Source organism: Cryptotermes secundus, unplaced genomic scaffold (genome assembly GCF_002891405.2).
Source record: "Cryptotermes secundus unplaced genomic scaffold, Csec_1.0 scaffold1500, whole genome shotgun sequence".
Lineage (NCBI taxonomy): Eukaryota > Metazoa > Arthropoda > Insecta > Blattodea > Kalotermitidae > Cryptotermes > Cryptotermes secundus.
Genome location: NW_019742994.1, coordinates 476,983 through 494,483, shown reverse-complemented (window position 1 = coordinate 494,483; position 17,501 = coordinate 476,983). Strand labels below are relative to the sequence as shown.

Below are 17,501 nucleotides of genomic sequence, written 5' to 3'. Positions count from 1 at the left end.
CAGGGTAGAAGAAAAAAGGAAGAAGAGCCGCCAGCATGTGCTCACAGAGACCTCTCTTGGAGGACAAGGCCTACAGGAAGTTGAAGAAGGATCCTACTGATTCCACAGAGAGCAAGATTGTTCTCCTGAAAAGGTCCGTGATTGCTGAGGAGGTTTGCCAACAGCTACGACCTCAAGGCTCCAGGCCACCTAGACTCTACGGGTTGCCGAAGATCCACAAGCTTGACGTTCCACTAAGGCCCATTGTGAGCACTATTGGCTCTCCTACCTATCGCTTGGCCGAACACTTGGCTGGCTTACTGAACAACACTGACAACTGTGCATACCACGTGAGTAACTAAATGGAATTTGTCCACACCTTGGGTTCTCTCTAAGTCGATCCTCATGACATAATGGTCAGTTTCGATATAGAGTCGCTCTTCACCAGGGTGCCTATAAAGGATACTATGGATCTGCTAAGACGACATTTCGAACAAGATATCTTAAGACTCTTCCGCCATGCCCTGACCACCTCATACTTCATCTTCATTGGCCAGTTCTATGAACAAACCGATGGCGTGGCGATGGGCTCACCACTGTCTTCGCTCATTGCGAACTTATAGATGGAGGACTTCGAGGAGAGGGCATTTGACTTGGCCCCACACCAGCCCACTGCTGGTTTCGCTACGTGGACGACACCTTCGTCATCTGGTCACACGGGCCCGACAAGCTTAAGGACTTCCTGAACCACCTAAACAGTATGCACCAGTGCATTCAGTTCACAACGAAGACTGAAATTGAGGGCCAGGTACCCTTCCTGGATATAAATATTTACAGGAGATTCGACGGTTCTCTGGGCCATAGTGTGCCGCAAATTCACCAATACCATTCCAAGAAGCAAGCTGTACTTTTCGCATTGGTGCACAGGGCTAGAGCTCTATACGATCAAGACAGCCTACGTGCAGAGTTAGTGCTCCTGGGGGACGTTTTCGGGCAGATCCACAAAGTTCACAACCGTCGGACGAACATCAGTCGACCAAAGGATATACCGGACGCAGTCGCCATCCTGCCTTACGTCAGAACCATATTTAACCGAATCAGCAGAGTGCCGTCCCGGCACATCAGATCAATGGGCCTGCCTCCAAATAAATTATTCAGTTTCCTCCGGTCGGTCAAAGATAGCCTGGGACTAAGGACACCGAGTTATACAGAACCCCCTGCGAGTGCGGCAAGGTCTATATTGGGCAGACGGGCCGTTCTGTGCACACAAGGTTGAAGGAGTATCAGCGGCACATCCGTCTCGAACATCGGGACAAGTCAGCTGTAGTTGAACACAGCATCGATTTGGGACACCGCATTCAGCTTCAGAATACCTCAATCCTCGCCACCAAGACCCGATATAGGGATCGCATTATTAGGGAGACTATTGAGACTGAACTCCATCCCGACAATATGAGCAGAGAGGTGTGGTTTTGTCTCAGAAAGTCATAGAAGCCTCCATCTGTTCCCTCAAGAAACTTCCGGGACATGACGCCAAGTCCACAGGGCCACGTAGGTCCATGCCCGATTCGCATCTTAGCCCCTAAGCATCGGGGTTAATGCCCTCCTATTAACCTTGCCTTTCTCGCCCCGATACGATTTCTATACCTGCTCGGGCCTGCTACCTGCTGGCCCACCTCCCCAGACCCTTCCCCTCTCCTCTCTACTGATTTCCCATGTAGCCTCTCTCCCCCTTCTCTCCCTGCTCTTATACAGTTCAACTCGACCTTACTAGCGCTGGTTCCTCGCTTGCGGAGTTTCTTCTCTTTCTTCTTCTACCCTGAAGATGGAGGTATGGAATGCAAAAGATCTGATCTCTTGTTTATCTGTTACGTCGAAACCCACACTGATGAGCTCCAGTCATTTCACCCATATATGTACTTAACATTGAGAGAAGAATATTGGATAACATTTTGTAGGAAGTTGTTAGCAGTGATATCCCCCGATAATTACTACAGTCAGTTTTATCACCCTTCTTGTTAACTGGTACAATAATAGACTCCTTCCACTGATCAGGCAATTTTTCCTTATTCCAAGTAGAATTAATTAGCTTATGGATCTTAGATCACAATATTTCACTCCCTGCTTGAAGTAGTTCTGCCGGAATTTGATCGCTACCTGGCGAGTTACACCTTCTGAATTTTTCAGTAGCAATTTCTACCTCTAAAGTGTAACCGATTATTACCTACCGGCCTAATTCTTCAATATTAAAACTATACTTAATATCAATCTTGTACTAAAAGCGACTTCTACCCGCATTTGCATTAACAATTCTAACTCTAGAAGGATGTATGACTGCCGGTGTGGCATGTGAATGGTGTACTCCTGCCACAAGTCCAATTAAAGGAACCGCTACAATATTCTCCATCTGTAGAAGATTGTGGAAACTTCAAGAAATTCCCGATGCGGAAGGTTATGGAATATTACGTGATCCAAGAGTATGTAAATAAGTGATATCGAATGGCGCACATACAATAGCATCACCAATATAACACAATGCGTTCAACCATCGAAATAATCAGACAACACCGCGGAGCAGGAACAACATTTCTCACAGATTGCTGCTGTAACTACCGATAGCAGAATGAGTCAATAGCGCCGACAAAGTCGCAACGACAGGTGGTCCGATCTTGTCGCACCAGGGAAATCGCGTTAATAGTGAGTCTTTGTTATAGGTGTCGGTAGGCGGTCGACATTTGTACTGAAATGAAGTTCACCATTGAACAGCTTGTGTTTATTGTCGAAACTTTTGGAAGGAAAAATACTTACAGAAAATGTATCCGTTAAGTTTCGTCGCAAATACCATGACTCGCCAGTTATCACAAAGTCTTTTGTATCCAAGCTTGTGAAATTTACTATCGGCAGTTGCAGCAGCAATCTGTGAGAAACGTTGTGTCCGTTGTGCGTTACTCCCATGTTTCCTCGGTGGTTGAACGGCCTGTAGTATTTTGAATGTCCGTGTACACGTAACATTCAGTGTGCGGTATTCACTGTAGCCACTGGGTGATGTGTACAGTTGTGTACCAGAACGGTTGCATCCGCGAACTAAAGTGGGTAATTTGTAAAATCGTGTAGTGTGGTGGACAATAAATCAATTTCAATAGTTTCATCAGCTAAGTGTGATCCACGGACTTCTTCAATAAACCCTCTCTCGTCTGAGCAAGCCCGTTAAGCTCTGGAGAGAATCTCATGCTCACAACTTGAACATCGTTCCCTTTCCTGCCCGAAAATAATTCGAAGTGGTTCTAAGACCACGTGGCGTTCAACAACTACACCAGAGGCTGCTTCATCGAGGGCAAGAATAGAAGGACTGTTAAAAGTGGCATCCTCCACGTGGGGCAGTGTTAAGAGCTGTTAAAAAGGGCTAGGATCAGGTACTAACGGCTCAGCTGTATGTACGTATTTCTATTAGCCTAACCTCACTAAGTCACTTCTGGTTTTGTAACCCTACTTAAGCTATATTACCCTGCGTGAGGAGCTACAACGGCGACACTTCACTTCATCCACATTAAAATGAGCATTTAAACACGAACTCACTTTGACTTCGTCCTCGGGGGTTCTAAGGTTGACGTAGACTGTGAAGATTACTATTTTCTGGCACATCGGGATGTGCAGTCTGGTACAGAGGTCTCAACCGGAGGAACTTGCTGCCTCCAACTTTGGGCAGAAGAGTAAGAGATGTAGGCAGCATGTTCCTTCGAAACGATTAGGTATCAGACTACATGGCGTCACACAAATTAGAGGTCTACTAATATGCTCAGCTATTTTAACTGCTTTTTTGTCTGCTATGAAGGTGAGGTTCTTCAGTTTGAAACATCCTTTTCACCACTTCCACAAAACATTGTGTGATAGCCACGTTAAGTATACTCTGGAGGGTGGGTGGGGGGATGCCAAGTGTTTGGCGAAAGAGATAAGCAGACAAGACAAGCCTGCGCCACGTTTCTGTTTTTATTGCCACGGACCACTGACAAAAACAACAAAAGAGAAACGTTTGAGTGTGGCTTGGAGACTAATGAATTAAAGAGACTGGCCTCTCTCCGGATATCCTTTAGGTGTAGAGAAACTTAGAAAAATAATCTGTGTGTACTGTACCTTTTATATTTCTTATTTTCAAATACGTAATATGTCTCAGCTGATATCCTGATGGCAGCCACTTCTACATGGCTGAGTGGCAGGAGTATAAGGAGTGATAAAATAAATTTCTTATTGTGATAAATTGTCACGGTGTCACAATCAGCCACTCGATATGAAATTCCGTATCGACTTCGCAGATGTCTACACACCAAATCGATTCATTAATATAAGAATTCTTCAATTTCTTAAATACTTAATTGAATTTAAGAGACGGGGTAGCGCAGTAGGTATAGCGACTGGCTATGGGCTGGACGATCAAGGGGTCGGAGTTCGAGTCCAGGTGGGGGCAAGAATTTTCATTTCTCCATGTCTTTCGGTCCGGCTCTGGGACCCACTTAACTTCATATCCAATGGGTACCGGGGGCTCTTGCTCCAGGAGTAAAGCGGCCAGGACGCGACACTTACCACTCATCTCCAAATAGTGCCCAGGTCAAGAAAGCGTGGGTATATACATCCACTCCCCCATACGTCTTCATGGCTTCATTAGTTAAACACAGGGACAACTTTACCTTTTACTTAATTGTATTTGTTATTTTTATTATTATAGTTCTACAGCCCTTTTTTGGGAATTGGCCGCTTTTTCAGTTTCTTGATCTTGTATACCGTTGGTAGGACTCCGTGGACGGGGGATCAGCCCGTCGCAAGACCGCTAACTACACAGAAAACAATACAAACACAGAATAAACGCAGACATTCATGTCTGCAGTGCGATTCGATCCCATGATCCCAGGGTTCAAGCGAGAAGATTCAGTTCGTGCATGGTTTCTTGCTTCGTTTATCCTTCGACTCTGAAGATGGAGGCGATACGTTCCTCCGAAACGTCAGTTGAATTTCCATGGACTATACGGCCTTAAATCCCAGAAGATATTATTCTTATTTCTATTACGTAACAGTATAGCTACCAAGAACTTCCTTTCAGCTGGACGCCTGTTACCAAATTTTCTTCAACTGACGGAGTTCCGTTTATTAAATAATTTCGAAATGCGCTCTGTTAGCAAGAATCATGCTATACATCCACGAGATGAATTCACATGTGTTCCTTCGTATCATATGATATCAATTTATCGATGTAAACAAGTCCCCGTTTGAGGGTAGCATCCTCTTGTGTGAAGCATGAGAATGCGGTGTATAAACATCTGCACGGCATGTCATTGCATGTCATTGATGACCCTTTCAGTATGGAGAATATATGGCACCAGGATGTAGGTTATTGATGCATGGCGACTTGGGAATCTGACTTTCTGTTCCACTTCTTGCCCTCTATGTGCAACTTCAGTTAATGCTCCATTTTCTTCTTTTATTTACAGCATACCACTACATGTTTCCGCCCAACCGGCCCTCATCAGGTGTGTAAGTTGTTGCTGCTCTGCCGTAACGTCAGGAAATCCCATCGTGCTGTTGCCATGAACTTGGAAATGATTAGGAACGAAGCGGCCATGGAATAACCGAGTTCCTACCTCGGAATATTTCCCTGATGGGCAAAGAGAAAACATGAAAAACTCTATTACGATAACCGGTGTCCCGGCCGAGATTCAAACCACACACCTCCTGAACACAAACCTAGAGCGTTAGCTCTAGAATCTAGAGGTGGCATCTTAGGTAATACTTGTAGCAAACAGGTTGGTCCAGATTCTAGGCCTACCTAGTTCCGTGCAAATCTCAATCCTGCCCTGTCCAGTTCAAAGTTAACTACAAGAATTCTGCAAATGGTAAGGCAGCTTGTTCGAAGTGTGAGTAATAAGATAGGGACACGGGTCTCTGGGAACGATAACTAAAAGGAGAAACATGTGTAAGGTACCAGCAGGGAGTCCAGAGAAGCCCGAGTGACGGTAATCATTGAAGTACGAAAAAAGAAATAATCACTCACAACTGACGAGGTTACCTATTGCAAATTAAACCGACCAGGTCAGCTCGGCAGAGACGCGATTTATGTGCAGTCGGAAGGTCATCACTGTCGTCGTCCCCGAGGACCGAGCTTGTTATCCCGTTTAGTCCTCAAACATCGAGCTTTGTTCAACTTGACATTCCGGGATTATATCCTCCTATAGGCAGGTAACATAAAGTTGCTTCGTAGCAATTTCCGATGACATCCTCTGTGGGTGTTACAGCCAATATATCTCCCTTTCGTGTACTTGTTTCTCCACCATCCTCATTCGTAGTTGTGACCTCATCAATGCACTCCTGTCCTTGTCCCACATGGTATAACCTTTGGGAAGGTATCTCTTTAAAATTTCGTCCTCGTTCTAAACTTTCCTCTGTAATGGGGTAGCAATGTTTGAGAGGAGGTTCAAGTTCTAAATGAGTAGTGATAGACTATAGGAACATAAGAAATGTAATATGTTCTTTGATCGCAGCATAAAGTAACGTATGTCTCAGTTAGATCATCAAGGGATGAGATCATCCATGATGCACATGGCACAAAGAGATGATGCAAGTGCAGTGCAACTCAGCTGCAGTTTGCAGAGCTGTATAGGCCTAAACTCAGAAGCTGAGTATATATGGGGTTTGTCCGGAAAGTAATGCAATTTGTTTTTCCCCGCCGCTCCTCCTGTTCGCAGCCCATTCGGACCAGTTGTGAAATGGGAGGGGGGGGGGGCTCTTAGCTTCACAACGCTTCCAAACTCAGTCTGCTCTGAGCTCTGGGAGCAACGTTGCCCCAGCCCTCCTACAGTACTGACGTGGCTCCGGCAGACTTCTTTTTCTTCCCGAGGATTAAGACCGCCCTGAAAGGAACCCGTTTTGGAACCATTGAAGCGATCCAAACCGCCGTGACAAAGGATCTAAACGAGGTCCCCGTCGACGCCTTCCAGGATGCGTACCGTGCATGGAAAAGTCGCTGGCAAAAGAGTGTGGATGCCCAAGGGGAGTACTTTGAAGAATTGTAAACGTTTGTTACGATATCTTGAATAATTTGTTTACGAACTTAATTGCATTACTTTCCGAACAAACTCTGTATAGTCACGAAACGGGAGCAATCTCCGGGGAAACGATACGTCAGTGCATCACGAGGATGACCTTAGACCTTGTTACACCCGAGGTTTCCAGTATAAAAGTGCTAAACTCTTGGGGCGTGGAGATGAAACTACTTGTAACAATAGTATTATAATCCATGTCAGAGAGCACGTCGCTCTCGGGCGGTTAGGGGTGTGATCTACTGGTCTTTGTTCTGTACTATGTTCTAAGATTTAGTAAAGTTCTTGATTCCATCGTACTCTTCACTGGGTCTACTTGATTCTACGCATCCAGGAGCCCTTAGAGGATCTGTTTACCCATCACGCTTCCCATGCATCGGTTTTCCAGCTAGCTATAAGTCACCGGCAGGTGGAGTTCCACAACATCTACTAAAGGCCTTTACAACCTGCCTGTTGAAGCAGGAGCAGTAACAGCAACATCGTCACCTCGCGGTAACCCAGCAACGTTTTCTGATGGCAGCAATTTTACGTTACCGGTTACGTTCTTAGACGTGACGTCACATTCATAGCATCACGGGTGGAACAACCACACACATGCAATACATTACACCTGACAGATTTTCCCCAGTTTTTCTTATTTATTTCAGTGTTCTTAAACATGCATACAAGATGCTACTGGAATTTACACCCGAACAGCGCCGTCCTATGTTTCCGTGTTCTTATCTCTCTCTCAGCGGGTCATAAAATTCCCAGGAAATTTAAATTTGTTATTGCGGGATTTAATTTTATAATTGTTGCACCCTTTTAAAACTCAATATCTCAACCAAGTGTCGTTTTAAATTTACGAAACAAAAAGTCTCGAAGAGACCCATTATCAGAGTTTATATAGGTATATTTTCATTTACATAGCCATTACATTAAAATTTATATATATTTTATGGAAAAATCCGTACTTTTGGCTTTATTCTCAAAAAGAATGCCGCTGTTGCCACTGACATGCATTTCAGTTCCCAGTGCTGATCACAAAAGTATGTCTGATTCATAGTAAAAGTATCCCTGTACCAGGCCGTGGAGGCCAATAGGGTTGTGAAATGTTGAGGTTACCACATTTTCTAGACAATCGACTCATAGATGGCGGTAAGGTTTGCCAGCCTTACGGGCCGGCCGCCCTTTAACCCCAAGAACATTGCTGGTACTCGTTTCTGTTAGTGGCTGAGTGATGCTCATGCAGACCTGAGCGGCCTCTGGTGTTTAGAGATGAAACAGGATCACAGAAGCTGACTGATAAAACGACCTCCAATCTAAACACACCCACATGTTTGATTACTGCGACATTTCTCTATGACCTACTGCAGCTCTGCCGCAATGAAAACAGACGTTTCTTACTGCCATGCTGACTCAATTTGTGCTTCCTTCGCATGCTCAAATTCATTGTGGACGGGCGAACTGTGCAACGAAAGTTATCTGTTGTTCCAAACACGACTGCAAAACGTTATCTTGTACAGACTATGAAATCATTACAAAATCGATTATGCCACTGGAAACACAGTTACAGCTCTAGTGGCACAGACTGTGAAGATCTTTGTTTCTTTATAATTTTGGTGTAGCTCTCAATACTAGCCCATAGTACGCTTTCTAGCCACTAAAACCTCACATTCAGACGCTTCAGCGCCACTCGTTGAACCTCTTTCTCCTTTCATGCCTTGAAAGAGCAACTGCACGAGGGTCGGAACAAGGAATAAACAGCACTAAAGCATACAACAAAAGTAAACGGCATAAAAAGACTGAAATAGCCCCCAAAAAGATACGAATGAAATATCCTACAAAGCAAATTAACGGCAACGATAATGTGCCTAAGGCTACTAAGGACATAGTGTACAGTGCAGTTGTTTCCCAAGTAATAAGTGTTGCCTGATGATGGCCCTTGTGCTGTCGAAACATGTACCAAGAACGAGCGTACATAGTTAATGACATTTTAAATTATTTAACAAACACTTTTTGTGAATTAAATATACTTTAGTGTCTTTTAAGAAAGGGCTGACCTTGTTGCTCTACAGACGGAATGCTGTGCAATTAAAATGCACCGCACACAATTTTATTCCTTGTTATCCTACTTTCCTTGTTTTGAAAAATAAAAGGCGTCTTATAAGATTACCTTACTCTATCCTTGTGTATCCGTTTGTGTCTGTCTACCCCCTCCCCCTTATTTTTCGTTTTATATGCGGTCCGTGTAAGCGATTAATTCTCCCCAGAACTACTTGTTTTAGACTGGCATTACATATTTATGCGCTTTCCTCTCTATATTATCGATTTGTTGTGTTGTGTCGCGTACTACAGTTACAACAGACTGCATTTCCTATACCTGAACAACTGACAGACCGACGGTGGTCTTACCAAAGATATTTGAACATTGTGGAGGAAGGGATGATTTTTCAGACAGCCGTATCTTCGTATACGATCTAAACCCATTTAACTTATTTCCTATAACGACAGGGGCAGAACAAAACAATCATTTCCGCAATATTTTCGCACACTATGGGTCGCGAATTGTCTAAGAAGATCGCCGAATTCCCATACAATTATTTAATACATATTCAGACCATGAGGAGCTTTAGCTCTCCACAAAGTCATCAGATAGCACAGGCACTTTCGGGAAACTCAGTTGCAGCAGAAGAAGCACTTAGCGAATATTTCTGTGACAGAGGAACATTCTGTAACTTACTAGACAGGGAGAAGAGTGTAGCGTGTGGAGGTTCCTGCTGTACAGCTGATAGGGACCTGATTAGCATGCTGGGCTTAGCTTCATGCTGGCGGGCAACCGAGGGGGGGTTACGTAAATTTTGTGTATTATTTTGGGGATTGTGGTGTCAACAAGTTTGAAAGCTCTCGACTCACGCTCTATTCAGAGTAAAGCACATTTTCTAAAATTCTTGTCAAAAAGACTGAAGTTGTCAGAAGATAACTACTCGCACGGGTCCTAGCCATTCTTGTCAATACATCGCAAGAGTTAGCCAGTGCGATCGTAAATTGGCAAAACATGCATCGTGTGCAAGTTGTGGCCGGCACACAGCACTGGCAGGTCGAACAGTGAACAGTAGCGTCTAGCAACGGGTTGCCCATCTTTCATGGAACACGAAATTTAGTTACAAAACCCTGCAACTCTTCACTATCGTGAGCCAGCTGAATGCGGTCCACTCACTCACTGTTATTCTCCCACCTACGCTTTGGTATCCCAATATGTCTCTTTGCTTCTGATGTATTGAGCCAGTCTTCGCTCACACGCGTACTAAATTTGCACCCAATTTAATTCGTTATAATCTTGTTGCCCTGATAATAATAAGCGAAGTGAATATATGAATAGCATCTGCTGGTACTTTGCAGTCAGAGCACGCAATAAACTTTATCTAGTCAACTGTGTCCATATGTGTTGGGTTGCGGAAAACAAGGAACTGAACCTTGTGGATGGGTTCGCCCCCCCGGAGCGGAAGGAACCCCTACTAGCGGCGTTAGCGTAAGAGGAGCCGGATGTAATTTCGACCCACCGGTTGGAAAAACGAAGAAAATCGTTAGATAATGAAGCTACCTCTGGATCTAGTGCACCTGAGCATCGAATGAGCTGCATATAAGGAGAGCGCAGTAGCAGCTTTTGGAGAGTAGTCGCCAGCCATGGGAAGGACGGTGAGACCGACTGCACGACTTTGAAAGTACACCCCTCGGAAGAACGACAGGCGGTGAAATGACGTGCTATTCAGGACCAACAGCCTTAAGAAGGGAGCAATGTAACGAATTCGGTCTGAACGTTTCTAGAAAACGGTTCGATAAACACATTCCAGAGTGCAGAAACGGAAGCTGTGTCTCAGTGAACGAATGTTATATCTCGTTGCTAGGCAACAGCCAGAGTACCAATGAACTCGCAGGGTAGGAATCAAGTGACTTGTGTTTTTGGCGTGGTCCGTGTTGAATGTTTATAGGGAAAACTACGGTCATTTGCAAGTAGTCGCAGTTGAGAAGTCGTGAATCGAATACACAAAGCCGTCAAGGAAAAGAACTGAGAGTGCAGTGCAGTGCAGTACAGTGCAGCTGAGACTTAGTTGTAAGAATTCGGCTGTGAAGAGAAGACTTCATGTATACTATTTGGAGTGTGTGATTAAGTGAGAATTTATGCTTCCTGTGTTTCAATTGCGTCACCAGGAGACGAACAGTGGGTGTGTAACAGTAAGATATAAAGTGTAGAAATGGCGAAAGCGCTATAATTACGTGTAATTACTGGTGGTGTGTATAAGGCGTAAATAAACCGGTTCGTCCAATCCTGAACTCACGTTATTAGTCACTAAAACACGTGACATTTTTATTTTTCTCTACTTCTTTCTATTTTCCCCTTGTTCTCTTTTTTTTTTGTGCCTTCACGCTTCTCTTGACTTCACTCGCTCTCTCTGCCTCATCTCCACATTTCGTTGCTAAATTACATGCCAGTATTTGTTATGCACGTTAATGGAGTTCTGATCAATAAGCGCCATACAGAGTTATTCTGTTACATCGCTATTTCTGCAACGTATTTGTGGTTAGAAGTCTGACATATTCATCCATTTTAAATCTGACTGGCCAAAACAAACAGGAGAAGCTACTTATATCAGATCCTGTACTGATGCATCACGGCAAGTGTACTGAGAACTGCAATCATTTTCTGTTGTGTCTTTAACATATTGACGAATACCTCGCAGAGAGATGCTCCCAGTCTTCATGTCGCATTAGTAACACGATCTCTAATATTACCGTTGCGCTGATAACGTCATTAGGCACGTAGTAGTTCATGCAACGAAATGGGAACTGAGCAGGCTCGTTACCAGGGCAGATGATTTCAGATGGTATAGCATTCCACTGCGGCTAAGTGCTTACCTGAAAAGAAAAATACATCAAATTAAGCATGTGCTTGCTTTGACAATGAAAATGATCAGAGGTTCGCAATCAAGCTTTTTTTTTTCCTTGGCGCTACAGCCCCAGTGGGCCTAAGCCTACCTCCATGAACTTCTCCGTTCACTTCGGTTTTTCTAGATCTTACACATACGGTAGGACTCCTTGGGCTGGTGATCAGCTCGTCGCAAGGCCTCTACCTGTACACAAATACAGAAAAACGCACACACACAAGCTAAACATCCATGCCCTGAGTGGGATTCGAACCCACGATACCGGTTTCCAAGCGAGCGAAGACAGTACATGCCTTAGACCGCTCGGCTACCGTGACCGGCCGCTATCAAGCTTACTTACTTAAAAATCGTCTTAACAGAACCATCTGATACAAATATAAATGTTAACGTACAGAGTGACCCAAAAGTCAGTTAACCAATAACATTTTCTCCTAAAGGTTAAGTTCTCCTTCTTTTTAATTAATTAAGCAAATGCCATGTAACAGCATGTGGGAGTGGAAGTGGTAGCATAGCTCCACCATTCCTGACATTGGCATTGGAAGGAGCTGGGTGGTCAGCTTCACGCTCCAGCCTCTTTATTCCCGCTAAAATAGCCCATTACCTATTGAATAGGAGTCTGCATGGGCCTCAGAGCCGGACTAGACGCTGTGACTCGGAGAAAAATTTCTTGCCCTTGCTGGGAATCGAACCCCCGCCGTTCAGCCTGTAGCCCATCGTTATGACGATTGAGCTATCCCGGCTCCAAACAACAGTCCTATATACAGGGTGTATCAAAACTCAGCCGCAAAACTTCAGAGGGAAGAAAAAAGTGCATGACAACATGGTTCCGGAAACGCATAATTACAGAGTTATCCAAGCTTTTAGTGACAGTGCAAACCGACACTGCCAACACTGTTGCACTGTTATACTGAATATGTCTGTAACGCCAGCTGGAACACTCTGGTCACGTATCAGGAAATGTTCAAAGTGACCTCCTCCTGCCTGGGTACAAGCCTCCGCTCGTCGTCGCATTGAGTGCCTCACACGATCAGAAATGCCCGGTGTAGTGCGCACTGTCTGACAGGCTGCCACAATGCGCGCAAGGAGAGTTGGTACATCAGCAACAGCAGTCGAATACACGACAGAATTTAAGTGTCCCCACAGGTAAAAGTTCAGGGGGTTTAGGTCAGGAGAGCGTGGTGGTCAAGCAATCACTCCACCTCTACCTATCCAGCGCAACATGATTACTTGTGTAAAAATTGTAACCGGTGTCTCGCAAACAGGACGTGTCGGCGTGCACTCCGTAAATTACAAGCTCGGATAACTCTGTAATTATGCATTTCCGGAACCATGTTTTCATACACCTTTTTTTTTTCTCTCTACATGAGGAGTCCGATCCTGAAGTCTTGCCGTTGAATTCTGATACGCTCTATATAGGTGAGTGTTCAGATTTAAACTTGCAAGTCAATATGTACAAACATTGTGAGCTCTGCACTCAACATTTAGAATCCATCTCGAAAATTGTTTGTAAATATTTTTCAACAAACCAGTTAACTTACTTTTGGACCATCGTGTATATAATGAATTATTCACCTCATCATATATATCGGGAGAATTCTCAAATGTTCAGAACTACTTAATTATACATAAGTCTATTGAAATATTCACGTTAGAATACATTAAAATTGAAAGTAGCTCGTGACTTTAGTTCTTTCTGAGAATGATTCTTGAAAGCACATGTACGTAAATTCATTAAAATTGTATATTCTTATCCTGTCGTAGCTTTCATATATAATGAACGTAGGAAATGCTTATTTACGTATTTATACATTACACTGCACTCTCTGCTACTTCTTGTCCTGCTACATGGCAGTGTTATCGCTGTGCCGTGAGAACGACTGCATAGCTACCGAAGGCTGAGCACGTCACCACTGAGAAACACATAACGTCTTTGTGTTTTAATGTATTGCAGTCACGTGGTACTAAACTTGCGTCTTCTTCTTATATTGAATTAAAGAATTTTTAAGATGGCGAAGGTGAGGAAATACAAGTATACTGGGTGAAGCGGAAATTCTATTAGTACAAGCAAATCACAATATATAACTGGATGTTATGTTTTTATGAAATTTTGTTATGAATAAAAAATACAGCCATAATAATGAGATGAACGTAGCACACATTCATATACGATTTTGGTGGGAAGACCAGAAGGAAAGAGACCATTAGGAAGGTTTAGAAATAGATGGCAGGGTAACATTAAAATGGATCTCAGAGGACTGGGATGGCGTGATATAGAACAGATTGATCTAACTAAGGATAAGCACCAGTGAAAGCCTGTTGAGTATATGGTAATGAACAGGCTTCCGCAACATTTTGGGAAATTGAGTAGCTGATTTTCTGTTTGCGTGTCAAGAAGGACTCAGCTCCATGGAGTTAGTTAGTTAGTTACTCAGTTAATAATGCGTTCATTAGGATTGCTTATTGGAACTTCGCTTCATAACCGAAACTTAAGTTACTCTAAGATACAGGATCTACGCTGTTAAGCAATTGATATTTTCTGAGCTGCTGGAAACAAGGATGTTTATCACTATCACTCATTGCAATGCACTTCAGAAATCCTGAAACCATTCTGTTTAAGAAACGTTTTAATAAGAATATTATGTTTCAGCATTCTGTTGCAGTGTGCCTATCTTGAATATTGTTCTCATTTTTACCTGTCGTTGTGCAACTCAATCAAAACCCGTTAGTTTTCAATGTTCCTTTATTCTGCTTTATTTCGCAAACATGTTTCGGCCACCATCTGCTGTGCAGAGCAGATACAACGCCACAGAAAATGGAAGTAACATATTCAACAAACATAGAAGAAACACGTGGTTAGACACAAAGGCATGGCGTAACATAACCTGAATGAAACATCATTAAGCGTCCAATATATCAAATGTAAAGCAGAACAGACTCCTTGTGTAACAGATGACGGCCAGTTAGGCCCAAACATGTTTGCGAAATAAAGCAGGATGTAATCTCGCCTAATCTAGCTCTAAATCAACACTATATAGCCTGAAACGTATATAAATGTATTTCAAATCAGTTCGTAGTCACACAAAACACATCGATTCTCCATTACAAAGAGTAACCAGTTGGTGAAGTTAAGGAAATAATCTTTCTGTGTTCTACAAATCTTATGAAACACATAAATAGAGTTTTAAGGATACGACAGGAGGTGCTTGTAGCTACAAATGTGCTCTAAGAAGTTAAAAAGTCTGCTCTATTTAGAACTGTTTCATGTGTATCGAAAACCCAAAACTTAGTGCTTACATGTGCACTGTTGGTGAACTTGAAACAAATCAGATCCAAGATTCTCGTAAATTTTATATTATAATTTTCTGCGTTGTGATTTCTTGCAGTCTGGCATATAGGGAGCTCCGAAATTTGGTATTTGTCTACAAGGCTAGAGAGGATTTTATTCTCTATAAGGTTAATACAAGTAAAATTAGCGATAATGGAGTTTTACACACGTATTAAAAATATGAGGCGAAACCTGATATTACTGGGTAGGGTGAAACCGAATTAAAATTATAAGCACAGTAAAGAGTAATTTCGTGTTCGGTTTAAGGATAAGGGAAATTTGTCCCTGCACTTAGTTAATTAAGTCCAAAGCCATTAAGACGCATGAGGAAGTGGAAGTATAGCTCTATCGTTCCTGACCTCGGCACTAGGTGGAGGTTTGTGGTCAGCTTCACGCCCCGGCCGCTGTCCCCCGAGAAAATGCCCCGTTACCCATTTGATAAGAAGCTGGGTGAGTCCCGGATTCTGTCTGAACGATGTGGAGAAGAGATAAATTTCTTGCCCATGCCGGGGCTCGAACTGTGGGTGTGAAACCCGTAGCTATTCACTACACAGGCTGAGCTATGCCGGGTCTTTTCATTAGTTTTATGGATATATTCCTTCGATGCGTGCTACATGTCTTCTTCTCTTCATCGCATTGATCTAACTACCTGAACAATATTTCTTTTGTCTAAGGGGGCCCATGACGGTCACGGTAGCCGAGCGGTCTAAGGCGTACATTGTTTTCGCTCGCTCGGAAGCCGGGATCGTGGGTTCGATTCCCACTCAGGGCATGGATGTTTGTGTGCGTTTTTCTGTGTTTGTCTACAGGTAGAAGCCTTGCGAGGAGCTGATCACTCGCCCAAGGAGTCCCACCGTATATGTAAGATCTAATAAACCAAAGTGAAACGGAGAGTTTCATGGAGGTAGGCCTAGGCCCAAAATTGGGGCTGTAGCGCCACAGGAAAAAAAGGAGGGGGTCCATACACCTACGAGTCTGGCTCGCGAGTCCGATTCGGCTCGGGTTCCAATGAGCCAAACTCGTCCGTGTGTGGGTCGCCTTAAACATGGTCCTTAGTTAGTTAATGGAGAGGGTGGGTTTCCCCATGCACTTAGACCAGTATTGGTCCATTGTGCTTCCCTCTATGATATTCTACCAGTCTCTAGATCCTACCGGTACTGGTGCGTACCATCAGTCACGCCGAGCAAGCGAGTTCGGCCTCCAGTAGCTTGTCGGTATCTATAATGCTTCCCCCATCTATCAGACGCCTTAAAGACTACTGTTGGGCGGGAAACGTCCTTGAATTTGGCTCAGTGATCTCCTTTGGAGATATGAGGTTCTTTTACGTGCCGTAAAGTTACGACACGGGACACACGGCTTAAAGTCCCTCCCGGAGGACTTGTTCCCTGAATTTTTCCGTCCTTAAAAATTCGACTACCTCCGCCGGGTATTTGAATCCGCGTACCACGAGTCATGAGGTGGGAACGTTACCTCTAGATTACGGAGGCCGCTAAACATGGTCCTTAGTCCCAGCTAAAATCGAGAATTATAAAATGAACTGATCCGATATGAGAGAACAGAATGAGCTGAGGATGAGTTTCTTACAAACAGTAGTTGAGTTTATTCTCTCAGCCCAAAAGAGAATACCTAATTTCACAAGTTGCTGCCATAACGCAGGAAAACACAGTTGGGCTAGACTAAGACTGAAAGTATGCTTCAGGACAGGTGCGAGTCTATCAGAACACTCCTTAATGACAAATGCAGGGATGGTATCAAGACCGACAGATTTGGATGGTTTCAGACGTGCAATGGCTTTAAAATGTCTGAATCAGAAATAGGTGATAAAGATAGAGATCCCAACGATGATGATGAAAGGGAGGGGAAGACCCCTGGAAGGGCTCTATTATACAGAGTATTTCATAACATTAGGGCATAACTGCAGGAGGTGATTTCCTAGGTCTTTGTGATCAAAAAGTTCATATAAATATGTGTCCAGTTTTGGACAGTTACGGAGTTATGACCGTTTTTCATTCCCGTACATCGTGTGAACCGCGTCTTCAGCTGGCGGGTCCCTATTTTTAGCCAGCTACAGACAGAACGTTGTCGTTATTTCTACACTTGAGAGCGACTTAAGGCGTGGTGGGTTGGTATGTCCGGCGCGGTTTACAACCGAGCGGCAGCCTGTGTTGCGGCCGGCGGTGGCATTTT

At 43.8% G+C, this 17,501-nt stretch overlaps 1 protein-coding gene across 1 annotated transcript in view; it reads right to left on the bottom strand.

The window, feature by feature from the left end:
* Positions 1-17,501, bottom strand: part of LOC111873675 — a 613,974-nt gene that overhangs the window by 204,608 nt on the left and 391,865 nt on the right. The gene's annotated exons all lie outside the window — the stretch shown is intronic.